Source organism: Candoia aspera, chromosome 1 (assembly GCF_035149785.1).
Source record: "Candoia aspera isolate rCanAsp1 chromosome 1, rCanAsp1.hap2, whole genome shotgun sequence".
Classification (NCBI taxonomy): domain Eukaryota; kingdom Metazoa; phylum Chordata; class Lepidosauria; order Squamata; family Boidae; genus Candoia; species Candoia aspera.
Genome location: NC_086153.1, coordinates 157,417,656 through 157,436,778, shown reverse-complemented (window position 1 = coordinate 157,436,778; position 19,123 = coordinate 157,417,656).

Here is a 19,123-nt window from a genome sequence, read left to right as displayed (position 1 = left end):
AAGTACTGTTTTTACTGTATTTTAATATGTATTTATTTTTAGTTTTATTGTAAACCGCCCAGAGTCCCTCTTTGAGGGAGATGGGCAGTGACAAAATTTGAAATATAAATAAAATTAAAATTAAAAAAAGGTGCTACAGACTCACTAAAGAAGAGGTAGTCGACTGAAGGAGATGGAGTGTTTAAAGAAAAGCCAAGTAGAATCATTTCTCTCTGTTTTTCTAGAATTTACTTCTTAACTGAATGTGAAGATAGAAGACTGTGTACAAAGTACAAGAAGCCTAAAGCAATCATCAACCATGAAGTCACAGTCACAGATAAAGAATAATTAATTTGAGAGTCCCAGAATCTGGGACTTTACTAAGAAAATGGTGAACAAAATTTGGCTCATGGCTGAATGAAGCATATACTAGGAACAACAACAACAAAAAAGTAAAATAATTACCCTTCCAAGAAAAGGTAGCTGGGAAAGTGTGTTTTTACTGAATATCGAAAGCAGGATCTGTTAAACTACTGCATTTTTCCAGTAGCGGTGTGGGCTTTGGTTCCTTTTTGTAAAATTACGTTCAGCTGATCAGAGTGCTTCCAGCAAAAATGCCTTAGGGGAGAATAAGGAATTTAATTCTTGAAAAGATACTAAAGGTAGAACATTAAATTTATTGTATTTGGAAAAAAAGCAGGCTTTGTCAGATAAAAACAAGGAATTCTGTAAGTTACCTTTTGAACTTCTAGGATCTCCAAAGGGGAAAAAGAAAAGTAATGCTTCCAGGGAATTAATTTTCACTTATTCAATGTTTAGTTAATTGTATACATCAGACCAAAAAATAATATTGCTCCACTCCTCCCTCCCCTTCCACTTCCAATAATTCCTTTTAGCTTTAATTACTTCTGATTGCCAGAAGCAGGAAAGGAATAAAAGATGGATTACTAATTAATTATGAAATTTTGGCATTTTCAAAACATTCCCTGATGATCTTTGAAGAGCACCCATGTGTTTCAAGAAGCTAATGTTGGAAATGAAGTTATCCAGGAATCAAAAATGTTGGTATTTGTTGATAAGTGTATATTTGTTGCTGCATAAAAAATGCAATAAATGGGCCTGCTGTTTTCCTACCCCAAGACTGTGACTAAAAATATCCTTCCTTCTGTAAAAACTCATTGCTGCCTTTCTTACAAATGAACAAATATACACTGAAACTAAAGTTACTGACCTGGCATAAAAACTTGGCCATGTGATCAGTGTCCAATTTTGAATTCAGTTTGTCACTGTAGCATTCAACTGCAGATGGAAGAATGTTCATCACTAAGAACTCCAGCACTAAGCTGGAAGCAGCAAATGACAAATTGGGACTTGCTGCAGTTTGTTGTATGTTCTTCATCTTTCTCAACCAGAGCTGTGTTTCTTTGCTCTGGTTTCCTTTTTCTGCTGAAATACAGGGTAGACAATTTTATCACCCCTTCTAAATATTAATATTTGGAGTCCACAGAAGGGCATTTTCCCCTCAAGCCTATTATGCCAAAAGAGAAGTGGAAGAGAGAACCTGGAATTCATCTTTCCAGACAAGGCTTTAATATCCTCTTTTGGTCTCTTGCTACCACAACCTCCTTACAAACATCTCTGGGCTACAGTGAGGAGGCACTCCTCCCCCCTAAATTTATTAATTTGTTTGTTTCACAATACTGGTGGATCACCCCCATCCAAGCAGCCTCTCGGTGATGAAGAACAAAAACAGAAAAAACTTAAGTACAATAATGATTTTTTTTAAAAAAAAACCCTTACATATTGAAAAAAAAAATTAACAATGATGGACACCCACAATTAGAACTAGAGCCAAAGTCATGTTGGAGTGAAATACTTTTTACAAGGTTGCAAAATGCAAGAAGAAAGTGGGGCCAACATACGTCCAGGGGAAGATTACTCCAAAGTGAGGGGCAGCAATCGAAGGGGCCTGGTGTTTAGGCTATACTCCATGCACCTCACTCTTTTCAACAGGCCCTCTCTAGATGTTTGGACTGGATGGGCAGTTGAAACTACTGTATAGCAAGGCACTGAATTGATATCCCAGTGCTGTGCCATGTATGGCTTTCAAAGTGATCACTAGCACTTTGAACTGGGCCCAGAAGCCTATTGGCAGACAACACAGCAGCCTTAGATCTGGTGTTCTTCTGCAGCAATGGGGTTGTCGCACCAGGAGTCGGGCTACTGCTGTCTATACCAGCTGGAGCTTCCAAGTCATCTCAGATTAAGCTGTGGAAAAGGAACAATCCACCTGTTCAAATCCCACATTGTTAGGGCTGTGCAGTACTTTGGATCTGAAGGCAAAAAGATGCCTGGGAGCCTGGTGTGTGTGTTGGTAAATTTGTCATCCATTTGCAACTCTTTAAAGCATCTGCATCTTCCCCTGAGATCACAGGGCTGCCCTCTGTACCTGCAGCCCAGTCTTGGAAAAATATTCACTTGTTTTAAGGTGGTGCAGAAAGGTTCAGGCCCCTCCAGACTCCCAAGGCCCCTTTTGCCATTCAATCTGAAGTGCTTCATGGCTGCAATATCAGTTTCATTTGAGACTACAAGGATTTATCAGAAAAGGGTCCATAAAAGCATAATAGAAGAAGGGTACAAGCATCAACCCAAAGCAAATAAATTGGTTATCCAATTAGCCAGATTTAACTCCTGCTCTTTTCTCTATTGATAACAAAAGCCTAACCACCACCCCCTGCCAAAACCCCCCCCCAAAAACCCAATTATTTTTCAAAGGATAGAACCAGAACCATAGGGTGGAAATATAATACCTTTCCATTGAGGTTTCCCTCAGCAGTTATGAACTTGGACATTTCATTCTTGACTCTTCTGCTGTGGTAGCAATGAGTGTAATGGCATTTTGCAAAGTTCTTCATAATTATTAAGAGTCTGAATATATTGTTATTGTTAAGGCCTGGCCTGTTTCACACACATGTTCAATGCTTGCTTTCTCTATTGGCAGATAAGTGTGTGAACTGCAGCTGTGGTTTACTGGCACCTTCTTTGGGGGTGCAGGGAGTTTTGGCAGCCCATATAGTGCATTGCCTAAGACCTCATTATCCATGAAAACCTTGGCCTAGGTCTGTAGTAGACTGCATTCACAAATCCTGGGTTTGAAATCATGAAGTGAGAGAGGAAAGATCTGTCTAAGACAGTTTGTCCTAACTTCTAGTGCAATCCCATACATAATTGGTCCATCAGCCACAAGCTGTGTCCAACTCCTACTTTAAAATATTTTTCTTCTATGTCTTCCCTGCCACCTTCCCTGTATCATCTCCATTTTGACTAAGAACTTTGTGGACAGTGATTACTAGGTAAGAGTAAACAAATTTCAGTGGTGATCATATATAATAATGTGTTCTTAAAATGAAAAGTAACTATCTAAAAGCCATGTGTTATAGGGAAAGAGAATATTGTACCATTGCTACTGGATACAGACTAGATTCTATAATGGAAAAAAAATCTGGAGTTGAAATCTTCACTCCATCTGGAAAAGCTCTGACAAAAGAAAGCTAGATGATGCATCACTAAACTCAAGTGTGTGAAATCATGACCATCAGCAAGTTTCAGCAATTTCAGGTGAATGACCAATGAATTGATATATTTTTATATTTTTCCCACATAAAATAAAGCTGCACACAAAGGAGAAAAAGTGTTAAAATAATAACACAGCAATAAATTAGATAAAAGACCTGGATGAAGGAGCAGGTGCTTGATAAGAGGTAAAAGATAGTAAATACTGTATCAGGGAAAAGCAATCTGTAGAGCAAAGGCAACTGCAGAGAGAGTCAGGGTATGAGTAACTATAAGTTAACACCCTGTATGGCTTCTTTTGCTAATCTTGATTAACATCCAGATCTGTAACAGGGAAGTCCATATCTTGGCTATCCTGGTCTAAAGTTTGTTCCACTCACTCACTCTTTTTATCCACTGCAATCAAGAGTTGTTTAAGAACTTAGAGACCAAAAGTAATATCCTGAATTACTTTGAGAGTAGATGTGTGCACAGAATGAAAAATGTTCTTTTGCTTTGAACCCCGAGCATTGTATCAAGGAAGTTCTGATGAACTGTTTTAGGTGGGCTGCAGTTTGGCAGAACTGAAATCCAGAACTTTTTGGTTGTTTTGGGTTTGGGGCAAAAGAAAATCTGGAGGGGTGAATACAGCAAGGCTGGAGAACCTCACACCTCTATCTCCCCAGCCTGCCTGCCAAACTTCCCTTCCTCGCCTGCATTTCTTTCCCTACCTCTCCTTAGTTGCCACTGATGTCCTTGACTTCATTCATGGAATATCTAAGCAGCCCATCCACCCAATCTTCCCAACTTCTTGTTTTTTTACTGCCCTTTAACTGCTTCCAATGTCCTCATCTTCAAGTGCACTGTTGTACCCCTCTCAAGAACCTCACCTTCAGAAAGGGACATTTAGAGCACAATGGTAGCTGTCCACTTGTCAAGGAAGGGCTTTTACAGGAGTGAGCATAGGAAGCTTGCCCATATCACTCCATCACCCAGAGAAGTGTTTGACTTTCCTGAAATTCCTACTGTTTCATCATAGAACAAGTGCAAGAATGAATGAATGGATGAATGAAAGTGTCAGCCATACAGGGTGAGGGGACTGCAGCTAAATTTACTTCTGTGGGAATATGTTAATTTATGATTAGGATTTGTCTGTTAAGTCACATCAATTTTGCCTAATAATGTCTGTCTAGTGTAATCAGTTTTATAACCTGGTTCTAAATTGTGAAAGGTGAAAGGTCCCCTGTGCAAGCACCGAGTCATGTCTGACCCTTTGGGGGGATGCCACTTTCGCAACATTTTCTTGGCAGACTATAGCGGGGTGGTTTGCCATTGTTGTCTAAATTAAACAACCCAATATCATCAATTTTACAATTTGGCTTAAAATCCTGCTGGCTAGTTTTCCCCTACTTGTTAGTTGAACTAAACATGATTAGAAATTGAATCTGCAATGAAATATATGAACCTGGAAATGCAGACAGAATGTTGAGAAAGGGCATCCCATGTCCTTCTGTATACAGGGACAGTCATGGCCACTGTGCCTCAAATGTGCATGTTCCTCACTACAGATAGGAAAGGGATTGCGCTGCATTTCTGCTCATTCCCTCAATGGATTAAAAGACAGAAGAAGCAATGAGAAAATACAAGATGGATGTAGGTCACTTCTGAAACTTGTCTGGGCTTTCTGTAAAATTGTATGAATGGCATGACAATGACCCATTGTTTAAAGAAACTTTGTAGAAAAAAACATCAAAATGAGTTGCTAACTAGACCCAGTCAGCTGCAACCCTGGTTTTTATAGCAGAGAATAAGCAGTTTTTACCCTTGATTGATTGATTGATTGATTGTAGGGTTTCCTTGACATTAAGTCCAGTTGTGTCCGACTCTAGGGGGCGGTGCTCATTTCTGTTTCAAAGCTGAAGAGCCGGTGTTTGTCCGTAGACACTTCCATGGTCATGTGGCTGGCATGACTAAACGGAACGCCATTACCTGTCTGCCAAAGCGGTTCGATATATATTGTAGGATTAAACAATTTAAAGGAGATAGGTCTGCTGGGTGATTGTGGAAACAAACACCTGGTTACATGGACTTTTGGCCTGATTCAGCAAAGCAGTTCCCTGCCTCCAATTTGAGAGCACTGAAGAATCAAGAGGTGGACCTGCACTCTGCTACTGTTGTGTTAAAATGCTGGTGAGTGTGTATCCCAAGAGACAGGGGATGACACAAGGCACACTTGATATTGAGAACATGTTGTAGGGACTCTCATGCAAAGGTTGCCATGGTGGATATGGCCAGTCACAGAATAAGGATAAACCAGAATGTAAACAGAGTACTGGGCCACTCAGCTCAGATGTCCACTCAGAACTAAGCCTGATATCCACTTGCCTTGAAGGAAGCCATCTTGATATCAAGAGATTTACTTCTGAGTATTTATATGTATAGCATCACACCAAAAGTATATAGCCACCTGGTATATTGTTCAGTAGGCCAGTTATGGTTTTGATTTGAACAGAACAGCATTGGTAAGAATATTTCTCCTTTCTGAAAGGTTCTGGTATTTGGGGGACATTAAATTAGTTCTTGTAAGCTGTGTTTATTTTTACTTTTTAAAGCAGCAGCCTGGGGAGAGTCAGGCTCAGGACTATTGTTGTGTGGAGAGGAAGTTTGAATGAATTCCCCTCACAACCAACAAGAACTCCCTTCAAAACCATTATTGTTGGACAGGTTGCTCTACTGGTACCCAAAGAAGCTCTTCTCCTTAGGTAAATAATGGGGAGTGGGGAGTTGAGGAACTCAGGGAGGGGGAAAAAATTAAATCCTCACACTTTCTGTTGCTGTTCCAGTCCTGACTTTCTGCCTGGCACACACTTGTACACACACATATAATTGCTACACATCCTCATCCAAGCTAGATATATTAAATACAATCAGTCATTTAACATGATACGCAGGCTTTGCTCCAGAAAATTGTTCAACAGGGAACACCAGCAGGCATATTCAAACACTACCACATTGTCAACAGACAGACCATCTGCGTTCTTAGTGAGTCATGTGCTTTCATGTTTTTGAGCTGCTTTTTTTTCATGGCTGGGTATTTTGTGGATTGGAGATGGAGTGTCCTGTCAGCTTCTCATGTGTTCAATTTTGTCTCTTATAAAAAGGTACAGTACAGTATGGTAAGGTAAGGTAAGGTAAGGTAATAATAATATATTACATTTATATACTGCCTGACTCCCAGTGACTCTGGGCGGTAATATGGAAGAGGCATATTTCCTTCTTCTTCCCCCCTCCTCCTCTTCTTTCTTTTCCTAGTTTAGCCTATACCATAATATTCCCTAGTAATGTCCAAAGGGAGCCAGTTTGGTGTAGTGGTTAAGGCACCAGGCTAGAAACAGGAGACCGTGAGTTCTAGTCCAACCTTAGGCACGAAGCCAGCTGGGTGACTTTGGGCCAGGCACTTTCTCTCAGCCCTGGGAAGGAGGCAATGGCAAACCACTACTGGAGAATCTTGCCAAGAAAACTGCAGAGACTTGTCCAAGCACCAAAAACAAAAACAAAAAATGTCCAAAGAGAGTATGAACAGGGTGTGACCCTGCTTTTCTTTTCTTTTCTTTTCTTTTCTTTTCTTTTCTTTTCTTTCTTTCTTTCTTTCTTTCTTTCTTTCTTTCTTTCTTTCTTTCTTTCTCTTTCTCTCTCTCTCTCTCTCTCTCTCTCTCTTAGATCAGCCAATATCAGCTAGGTGTGAGACAATATATTTTTTTTAACTTTCTGAAAGAAGGAGATTATTGAATATCTGGGCACACTGTTTTGGCTCAAAATCTTACATCCCCCACTCACAGATTTTATGACTTTCTCAGAGCTGGCCCTACCATTAGACAGAGGGAAGCAGCAAACTGTAGGAGTCTTGAAATTACTTTATTACTTTATTTACTTATGTACTTACTTACTTAAAAGATTTATATGGCCACCCATCTTGTAGAACATCACTCTGGGAAGCTCACACTGTTTTTGCTGTGGAAATTTTCTACTCACCTTTAAGGAATGGAAGCAATTGGAGATCAGCGACAAAGTTTCTTTATTGGCATGCAACCAATACAGCCAAGAAAAGGGGCCAGGAGCCTCCAACATTCCACAGGCAAGATTATACAGAGTTTGGAGGACACAAAGATGTCACAGACATGTTATGAATAATTAATTTATGACCACCGGATGAAGGGCTATTTCTTTGAATAAGATAGACACATGACCCTCATCCTGGAGACATTGGCATCATGAAATCATCATGAAAAGACTGCACTACCCGCATTAACACAATAGCATAAACATTCCATACTTGACTGCTTTATCATGGCAAATGATAAAAAATGATGATGATGATATAAGATGAATGATACATCTTCCTTGGGTTAACCTGTTCTCACTTATGTGATTGATTGATTGATTGATTGATTAGATGCCATCAAGTCAGTGTTGACTCTTAGCAACCACATAGAAAGATATGTAATAGTTATTTAATTGCATTTAGCAACGTTTGTTACAGAATTAATGGATGTTGAGGTCTTCTAAGGGAGACCTTCTCAAATTCTTCACATGGTAGAAAGGGGTTTTACATTCTGTTATCAATATTTCTCTCATGTATCCTAAGGAAAAGAATGGACATATTCCAAACAGACAGAGGTCTTTTCTAAGAAGTTGAAAAGTTTTTCCAGTCACGCCCTTATCCCATCCCAGTATTTCAATGACAAAACAAACTGCAGTTGATAAATATTGCCCTGTTTCAGAGGGTAAAAGATCTTTTCTGTTGTGCTGAAAATGTCTTTTTTTCTTTTTCTTTTAATGGGAATTTTATTAAGTTTCAAGCAAAGATAAAAGCTATGGAAAAACAAAAAAACTACAAAGAGAAAAAAAACTAAAAAGGTGTGAAAACACAACAGAATTTTTTTTCAAAGTTACAAAGAAGTGTGACTTCTGACTTTTAACAGCAAGGATATACAAACATTTTCCATAGTCAATCCCTTACTCTATATTAAACCAAAACCACATTATTTCTATAAATCATTCCACATTGGCACATTATAAAAATCACTAAGTACAGTTTCTCCCTCCCCTTATATTAAAATAAAAGAAAAAAGAAAAAAATCATATGAACCTCCTAACAACTTCCCCCTCCCCAATGATAACATCTATTTAATTATTCCCTTTGTAATACTATTCTATACATTTCTGACTACTATAATAAAAATCAAACTAAAAAGCACATAAATTGTCTGCCATTATATTTCGTAATGCAACAATTTTAATGAAAACATGCAAATGTGAGTAGATTAATAGGTACCACTTTGGCGGGCAGGTAACGGCGTTCCATGTAGTCATGCCGGCCACATGACCACGGAACTGTCTACGGACAAACGCCGGCTCTTTGGCTTTGAAACGGAGATGAGCACCGCCCCCTAGAGTCGGACACGACTGGACTTAATGTCAAGGGAAACCTTTACCTTTACCTAATCTTAATCTTAAACTCAAAACCCTCCAAGTAGAATTTTTTATACCTTATTAATCTTAATCCAAATCATTAAAGATAAATGAAATCAACCAAACCTTAAAAGCAATCCAGATAAATATTCTTTAACCCTTATCCCACTTCAAAATAAACCAGAGCATTTACATATCCCCACAATGTATACAAAGCTTTTTTCTTTAAAAGATCAAACAGCCCAACTGCCCCCCTCAAAAACTCCGACTTCTCTTCAAGAAACCTTCCGTACGTAATGTTGTTGTTTATTCGTTCAGTCACTTCCGACTATTCGTGACTTCATGGACTGGTCCACGCCAGAGCTTCCTGTCGGTCATCACCACCCCCAGCAACCCCAGGGATGAGTCCGTCACCTCTAGAATATCATCTATCCATCTTGCCCTTGGTCAGCCCCTCTTCCTTTTGCCTTCCACTCTCCCTAGCATCAGCATCTTCTCCAGGGTATCCTATCTTCTCATTATGTGGCCAAAGTACTTCAGTTTTGCCTTTAATATCATTCCCTTAAGTGAGCAGTCTGGCTTTATTTTCCAGCATTGTTGTTTATTCATTCAGTCGCTTCCGACTCTTCATGACTTCATGGGCCAGCCCATGCCAGAGCTTCCTGTAGGTCGTCAACATCCCCAGCTCCCTCAGGGACAAGTCCGTCACCTCTAGAATATCATCCATCCATCTTGCCCTTGGTCGGCCCCTCTTCCTTTTGCCTTCCACTCTCCCTAGCATCAGCATCTTCTCCAGGGTGTCCTGTCTTCTCATTATGTGGCCAAAGTATTTCAGTTTTGCCTTTAATATCATTCCCTCAAGTGAGCAGTCTGGCTTTGTTTCCTGGAGTATGGACTGGTTTGATCTTCTGGCAGTCCAAGGCACTCTCAGAATTTTCCTCCAACACCACAGTTCCAAAGCATCTATCTTCCTTCGCTCAGCCTTCCTATGGTCCAGCTCTCGCAGCCATATGTTACTACGGGGAACACCATTGCTTTAACTATGCGGACCTTTGTTGTCAGTGTGATGTCTCTGCTCTTAACTATTTTATTGAGATTTGTCATTGCTCTTCTCCCAAGGATTAAATATCTTCTGATTTCCTGACTGCAGTCAGATCTGCAGTAATCTTTGCACCTAGAAATACGAAGTCTTTAACTGCCTCAAGGTTTTCTTCCTCTATTTGCCAGTTATCAATCAAGCTGGTTGCCATAATCTTGCTTTTTTTTGAGGTTTAGCTGCAACCCAGCTTTTGCACTTTCTTCTTTCACCTTCATCATAAGGCTCCTCAGTTCCTCTTCACTTTCAGCCATCAAAGTGGTATCATCCCCATACATAATAACCCCTTCTTTTCCATGGCATTCCACCAGAAAATCAATTTCACTTGTGGATTGCAACTCACTCTTTCCCTTAAATTTTTCCAACTTGACCATCCAATCTTCATCCAGTATTTCAGTAGAAATCCCGATCTCACTCTTAAAGGAGACATTTTTGTCACTGTTAGAATCCTCAGTTTCATCCATGACATCCCCAACCAGATGACACATTTTAAACCTCATATTTACCACAATGTCCTGAATGTCTTGCATAAAATCTTGGTAGAAGTCAGAGAGAATCTGTTTAAAATCTTCCATGTCTCATGCAGTACATTATGGTGCCCCCTAGGAGCTTAGCCAGTGAAAGTCAAAGATATGAAAGAGTTCTGGAATGTGTTTACATAAGCAAAAGTGAGATATGCAGACAGTTCCCAGGGGACAGTAGAAGCAGAAAGCTGAAGGTTCAGATCAGCTGATTCAACGTGTAGGAAAATGCTAATATCTTCAAATTTAGTACAAAAATAATAACAGGGAGACAATTATTTACTCTCAATCCTGCTTAATATTTGGAGGGAAAACAAGGTCCAAAACTTAAAAAGAATTTTTTAAAAAGTAATCCCCAAAATAACAATAAGCATCAAGAGGGCTAGCTTCTCCTTGCTGTAGAAAGCCTCTCTTAGGGTATGCATACTTAAAAGAAATATAAATTGGGTGATTTAGAAATGGGGTGGCTGGTCTTAGTGTCCCTTTAAGGCTACAGCACTGCTTAGAAATGATGACGTCCCAGCCTCCCAGCTAGCTCTTACCAGTTGAATGTGGAACACTGTTTGTGATCTTCTGGCTGCAAGCAGCTGTCTGGAGGACAGATGGGGTGATTCCAGGTGTTTTCCTTTTTCTGGAAAACACTTCAGGGCTTCAGGAAAAACCTGCCTGAGCCCAAAAAAACTGCCACGTTGTCAGTTCCGCCTGCTAAGCCCACCAGCACAGCTGTTTAGTCTGCCATATCCCCACCAGAAGTCGTCATCTTCTTTTCTTTTTTTTAAACAATTCTTTTTCAAGAAGGTAAAAGATTCCCTACCTTCTACAAAAGAGAACATTTCAGTGAAATTCTCATGTGGGAGATGTGCGTTGCTTTGATTTTAGCTGCAAATATAAGGCCCATATTCTATGGTACAATTCTCTTACTTGGAGTTTGCAGTCCCATGGAAACACATCATGAAGGAACCTTTCCCAGGAGGCTTTCCAGGTGAAGAATAGAGAGCAGATTGATGGAAAGAGATCTATCACCTTCCTTAACTAACTCATAACAATATAGTTAACATCAAATCACCAGAAGGAATTCTAAAATAATAAAATAAAAATAATAATTAAGGCATCCAGAGAATGAGGTAGGAAAACAAAAGCGTGTTCTTGCGTGCGTGCATGCGTGCATTGATTACGGAAGACAACTGGAAAGTAAAGTTAATCCCCTTGTTGCCAAGAGCATGCCAGGCAAGAGTAGACTGTTCCTCTGAAGTGAGTGCAGTGTGGAGCTGATTCTTCTTCCTAGATCATGGGCATCAGTGATAATTGGCCAATCTAAAGCTTAGGTAAAGGGACCACATCCTTTGATCCTAACCATCTAATCAGTTACATTTTGAGGTAGGGGTAATGCCATAGTGATGCAGCTCTCTGGTGGTGTGTAGTTAGCATGTTTTTTACCATTTTATCTCCATTTTATCAGAACCAATCAAGTTTTTAGGAGTGCAATGAGATAAGAGACTTTTTAATGGAGATGGAGGGGCAGTTTTCCTCAGAGGAGGACTTTAATTAAGTATCTGAAACGATAAGAAGGATGAATAGATATCAATATATTACTGAGAGTTACGCAGTATTTCAGATTTCCCCAATTATTTGACTATTGACATGGGATATAATGGGAAGAAAATGTTCCCTCTCTTTCTGTTTCTCTCTGTATAGGTAGAGTATGTAAGTATATATGTATGTGTGTGTTCCAGTGAACATTTTGCCTTTGGGCTTTCAGAGTGAAAGATGTCCCAAATGCTTCCTATTGAAAGCAGAGGAGCTTTCTTTTCTATAAGTCTTGTAGGATTGCATTGTTAATCATACAGTCTGCTTTACCATCTAGAATGATATATCTGCACTGCACTATACATGGAGCAAGTTGTCATGAGATGGAAGGGTGTATAGAAATGGCTTAATGGATATTGTTCTGAGAGTTAGCTTCTTTCTAGAGACCTGATCTGGGACCTATCAATTTTGACTCTGCAGGAGTGTCAGATGTGCTTGTGTTACCTATCAATGAATAAATATAAACATAACCACAAGCTAGATTAAGGAAGCTGTGTTCAGATAAGGATTGTGCTGCTGGATTTTCTCATCATCTGAGAAATTCTTGTTGGAGGGAGAGAGAGTGAGGGACAGAGAGAATGAGTCTGAATGGAAGGCACTGAAAGCTACTGGAAGCCTAAAGCAAAGCATAGGTTTCCCTTGACATTAAGTCCAGTCGTGTCCGACTCTAGGGGGTGGTGCTCATCTCCGTTTCAAAGCCAAAGAGCCGGGGTTTGTCCGTAGACAGTTCCGTGGTCATGTGGCCGGCATGACTACACGGAACGCCATTACCTGCCCTCTGAAGCGGTACCTATTAATCTACTCACATTTGCATGTTTTCGAACTGCTAGGTTGGCAGGAGCTGGGACTAGCAACGGGAGCTCACCCCATCATGCGGATTCGAACTGCCGATCGGCAAGCTCAGCAGCTCAGTGGTTTAATCCGCAGTGCCACCGCGTCAAAGCAAAGCATACCTCAGTGCATATTAAGAGCCCACATTTGGCTGACTGACTGACTGATTGATTATGTGCCATCAAGTCAGTGTCAACTCTTAGTGACCACATAGATATTTTTCTCCAGGACAATCTGGTCCTTGAGGTCTTCCAACAGTACACCCATCACCACTGTAAGGGAGTCCATTCACCTTGTTGCTGGTTGTCCTCTTCTTCCTTCCAGTTTTCCCAGCATTACAACCTCCCTCAGAGAGCTAGGTCTTCACACAATGTATCCAAAGTAGGGTAATTTGAGTCATTTGTGCCTCAAGTGAGAACTGTCCTGTTTAGTCGATAGACTCTGAATTAATTAATAACAATTCTTTATTAAGCTAATTTTACCTCAGTGGAAGGTCTAATAATAATTAACAGAAATTTATTATTTCAGATTTTGAAACTGAATTCAGTATGGAATTCTGAATAGGAAAAGAATGGATTCTACGTACAAGGCAATTAACTCTGAGGAAAATTGATTCTTAAAATTAAGGTATAAACAAAGAAAGTCATAGGCAACAGACAGAATACAATTGAGGAGTAAATGGATGGTTTGCACTGTACTATTTTGCCAATTGGTTGAAGACTGTAGAAGCCGTTGACTCTGAGGCATTAAACAGGGTGGTTCTGAGGGAGTGGAATTGACACAGAAGCTGAGGTAGAGGAATCTGGTGATCTGAGTGTTTAACAAGATGAATCGATGGTAGAACTGGAGAATTGAGGCAGACTAAGGTGAGGCGGTGACAGTGGCTTTTCGAAGGAATCAAAGGTAAATACACGATGCTGGGGCGAAAGGTATAGATGTAATTACAATAGGGCTGAATTCAGGAGCTGACAGGTGAATGACGATGTCAGAGGCTGACAGCTGAAGCCCCCCTGCACAAAGTGCTCTAAGACAGAGAAACGGCAGTGACTGCTGAGGTGATTAAGTCCCTAAGGAAATGCAGAATTAGGAGCCAAGGCAAATGGAGAGGCAGGCGGAAGAATGACAGGCTCTACAGGAAGATCGGGGTTATCAAGATCAAGGGTGCTTTCCGAATTCAAGGATGGCTCTGAACACACTGAGGAGAATTCGTGAGGCTGTAGAGAGGAACGGTTGTCTCTGACAACTGGCTCTGGCTTCTGGTGCTCTTTAAATCTTCGGCTTTCCTGCCTTTTTCGCGTAGGAGCCAATCAGGCTTCTCGTTGCTCGGCTCTCCCTGCCGCACGCCGCTCTCAAGTGCTGATTGGTGGTGGCGAACCCGATTCACTTCCTGGCTCCTTCAGCTGTTCTGCTTCTTCCCACTCGAGGCTTTTCTTTAATTGTAAGTCTTCAGTTTTTTCCTCGGGTTGGCTGAGCTGTTTTTCCTGGCTGTCCCACTCATCCTCTGACTCAGTCTCTATTCTAATATTCTCTATTTGGATACAGCCCTAAAGGTAAAGGTAAAGGTTTCCCTCGACGTAAAGTCCAGTCGTGTCCGACTCTAGGGGGCGGTGCTCATCTCCGTTTCTAAGCCTTAGAGCCAGCGTTGTCCGTAGACACTTCCGGGTCATGTGGCCAGCATGACGACACGGAACACCATTACCTTCCCGCCGAAGCGGTACCTATTGATCTACATTTGCATGTTTTCGAACTGCTAGGTGAGCAGGAGCTGGGACTAGCAACGGGAGCTCACCCCGCTGCGCGGTTTCGAACCGCCGACCTTCCGATCGGCAGCTCAGCGGTTTAACCCGCAGCGCCACCGCGTCCCTCCTAATACAGCCCTAGAGTAATCAAAATCTATTTAATTTGTGAGAGAACCTTGATTAACAAAATGGCTTTGGCCCTTGTTACCTCTGGGACTGTCTTTTCCAAGTCTGCCTGAACTATATGCCCACCCCATGACAAATCAAGGGAACAGGGACCAATATTACAGCAATCTTTCACATCAGAACAGCATGTCCCCTGAGGTCAAGATGGTTCCCCACCCTTTTGCAGTTTAGGAAACTAGTGAAAATAATCTTTTTCTGTAGAGCATTTGGGTAGGAAGACAAACAGCAATATGTTTTACCTTCATTTTGGGTTATCTTTATGGAGGTCTTTAGGTCTGAATATTGTAAGCCACTTAGAATTGCAGAAATAGCTGGCATACAGGTGTTGGTAATAAATGAGTAACAAATGAATAAAAGAGAAAATTTGGAACAAATGCCAGTAAAAATGTAATGCATTTATATAGAATTTGATCCTCAAAAAGAAAGCCAACATTCTTCTTAGCATTTTTCCTGCGCTATGGCAGGGTCCACTTGTAGGCATATCTGTCTCCATTTGTCTCGGTCCAAGGCATCTTCTGGGGTGGCATTCATGCATTCCACGTCCTCCTTAATGTGGTCTATCTACCATTTCTTGGGTCTACCACAGGGCCGCTGGCTGCCAGGGTCCAGGCACATGGCTGTTTTCGCCACTGAGTCTTTGCTGTGTATGACGTGTCCACACCATCTGAGCCTTCCATCCTGCAGTTTTGCCATGATTGGCGTGACTCGTCAGACGTCATCGTTCATGGTGTGGTTGAATTGCTTTAGTCCAAGGCACCATTGGAGCATTTGCATTTCCATCACGTGCAGGGCCTGTTCGTGCTTTGCTGCTGCTGGCCAGAACTCTGATCCGTAGAGGGTGACTGGGTGCACTACCATTCTGTAGATCTTTGACTTGAGGCATAGGGGCATCTGACGATCACAGAGGACTCCAGTCACCTGGTGCCACTTCATCCAGGTGGCATTGACACAGGTGTGGGCATCTGGAAAGCTATCACCATTGCTGCATATGAGGAAGCTACTTGAATTGCACTACTTACTTCAAGTCTTCTCCACCAATGCTGATGGTTCCATTGGTTTGGGGGCTGCATTCCATATATTCTGTTTCCTTGATGTTCAGTTGAAGTCCAAATTCACCAAGTTGTTCATTCCATTGCCGCATTTGCTTTTGGAGGTCTGCACGTTGTTCATTCACGAAGAATACATCGTTGGCATAGAGGAGTGACCATGGATGAGGTGATTGGAGGTCATGTGTCACAGTGTCCATGCAGAGGATGAATAGTAGGGGTGAAAGCACCAATCCTTGATGTACTTCGACACTGACGGCGAAGGGAGTCGATGTTCCCACTGTGCATCAGACCATACTGGTGACACTGCGGTACAGTAGTTGGATCCACCGGACATAGGCTTTGGGGACATTATGAGATCATAGGGCATGCCAAATGAGTTTGTGTGGGAGACGATTGAAGGCCTTTTCCAGGTCGAGGAATGCCATGTGGATGGGCTTGGCCTTCTGGTGGTGCTTCTCCAAAAGCAACCGAGCAGCATGAATGGCATCCATCGTTCCACTCCCTTTGACAAAGCCACATTGGTTCAGAGTGATGGAGACAATCTTGTGGAGCCTGGCATCAATAACCCATTCAAATATTTTCATGGTGTGACACAGCAGCCGGATCAGCCAGTAATTTGAGCATTCGGTCATGTCACCCTTGCCCTTCCAAATTGGTACTGTGGTACTAGTTGTCCAAGCTGCTGGGGCTGCACCCTCATCGATGATTTGGTTGAATAGGGCAGCGAGGATCGTGGCACCTTGGTGGCCGAGGATCTTCCATGCTTCACCTGGGATGTTGTCAGGGCCGGTTGCCTTCCCATTCTTCATCTTCTTCATCACTTCTTCAATCTCCTTGATGGTAATTGGGGGAACAGGTCCAGAGACTGAATCGGCACTTTGGATTGGAGGGTGGTCAAATTCCTCATTGCTAATTTTGGAGAAGTAATCGCTCCATCGGCAGAGGATGGAGGGTGGGTCTTGAAGGAGTTGGTGGTCTTCGTCCTTTATGTGCTTGACTTGGCCAATGTCCTGAGTGGCTTGATGACATACATTGGCCAAGTGATAGATTTTATTTTCTCCTTTGGGCGTGTCCAATTTGTCATATACATGATTGTAGTAAGCAGTCTTGGCTGCTGCTACTGCTCTCTTGGCAGCCAATTTTTGCGACTTGTAGTGCCGGAGATCTTCATTGGTGCAAGACTGAAACCACGCTTTTAATGCCTTCTTCTTCTCCTTCACAGCTATTTGCACTTCTTCATTCCACCACCAAACTTGCTTATCGATTGCCCAAGTCTGGCTTCATCTTCCCAAGGACAGTTCTTGCTGCAGGGTGGACTTGTCTGACCAATTTCTCCCACATGGCCAATGCTGGCTGGTCCATGTCCACACTGATGGGACCAAAGGAAGCCATGAACTGAGCTTTACGCTCTGGTAAGTGCCACCATTTTGTCCGCTCCACTCCAGTGATTCAGGGTTGCTTTCGGACTAAGATGTTCAACTGGAGGTCCATGACGAGAGGCCAGTGCTGGTGGGTGATTGATTCCAAAGGGATCGCTTTTACATTGGTCACCAATTTCAGGTCATATCGTCTCATGAGCAGATAATTGATTTGAGTCCTGCGCCCACTGCTGGTGTAGGTGATGAGATGTGTAGGCCTTTTGTTGAAGAATGTGTTGGCCACCACTAGCTTGTGTGCTTCAGCACAGTCCAAGATCCGGATCTTAAAGAAAGTCAATATTACTCTGTAGTAAATATCCAATGGCAGATTAGCAAATCTTACTATCATGCTTTAATATTGACAGCATCCAAACATTGTTTTCACTTATTTGGAAAAATAGCTTCTTGGAGGATGAAACATGAACATATGGATGCCATTTTATTACTGAGGGGGACAAACAGTTGTTAGTTTGAGGTTACCTTTAATTTGTGGGGAAGGAAATAGATTTCCCCTTTTTTTTCCCTTTGGAAACTTGAGTTGGAGTTGGATTTTCTTAGTGTTTTAAATGGAGTTGTGAAAAAAAAGTGAAAGGTCCCCTGGGCAAGCACTGAGTCATGTCTGACTCTCTGGGGGATGCTGCTTTCACAATGTTTTCTTGGCAGATTATAGCGGGATGGTTTGCCATTGCCTTCCCCAGCAAGCTGGGTACTCCTTTTACCGACCTCAGAAGGATGGAGGCTGAGTCGACCTGAGCCAGCTACCCGAGAGAGAATCCAGCTTTCGGTTGCAATACAGTACAGTGTTCTTACATTATCTGCCTCAGAATTGTTGGATTTCATGTCTCCGGTTTCTATCAATTGCACTGCTGAATTCCAGTGATAGTCGCTGTGCTTAGCTTTAAAATGTATGTGTTGGCCAAGGGGGTCTCTTTTTATCACGGACCAGGGAGATTCTGGTTTGTCCCCCTCTCAGCCACAGAGCTCATTGGATGACTTTGAGCCAATCACTCTCAGCCCTACCTATGATGAAAAAATGAGAGGAGACCACTTTATACATTCCCAGAGTTTACTGCAGTGCTGGGCTATTTGAAAGACAGAGGCTTCTTTCTTTGGAATAGCATGGCAACCTCTGACTAGTGAGGCTATGAGAGGAAAAACAAAGGAATAATTATCATGATAATCTAGGTGCTAAAGGAACTCTTAAGTAGAGGTGTGTTGTTAGATGTAGGGTCTTTTTTTTTAAGTCTTAAATATCTTTCTGTCACGACTGTAAATACTGGGATCCAGTTTTTAAAACCAAGCCAAGCCAGAATTACTCCAGGCATCAGTTAAATGTGACACTCACAGTCAAAACACCACGAGATAGACAAAATAGAACAAAAACCCAGTGGAATGTTTGGGACCCATCCTGTAAAGCCACATGTCTTTTGTGTTCTGCCCCTCTCTTGCGTTCTAATCAATTCAGCAAAAACTATACAGCTCTCTCCCTTTGCTTCCCACAGGGTCACATGCAATTGAAAGACCTGGTGGGAAAGAAAGCAAAAAGTGCTGACAGAATTCAAAACCACCTCCATCAAGAACCAGAAGGCAGGGCTGTCTAATTTTGTTTTGTTTTCTCTCTTGCAGTGAGCTTAGGAGTCGTAGAGTCTTAGGTTGGGCAGTTATTCTGGGATTGGCAGGAGAACTGAGTCTA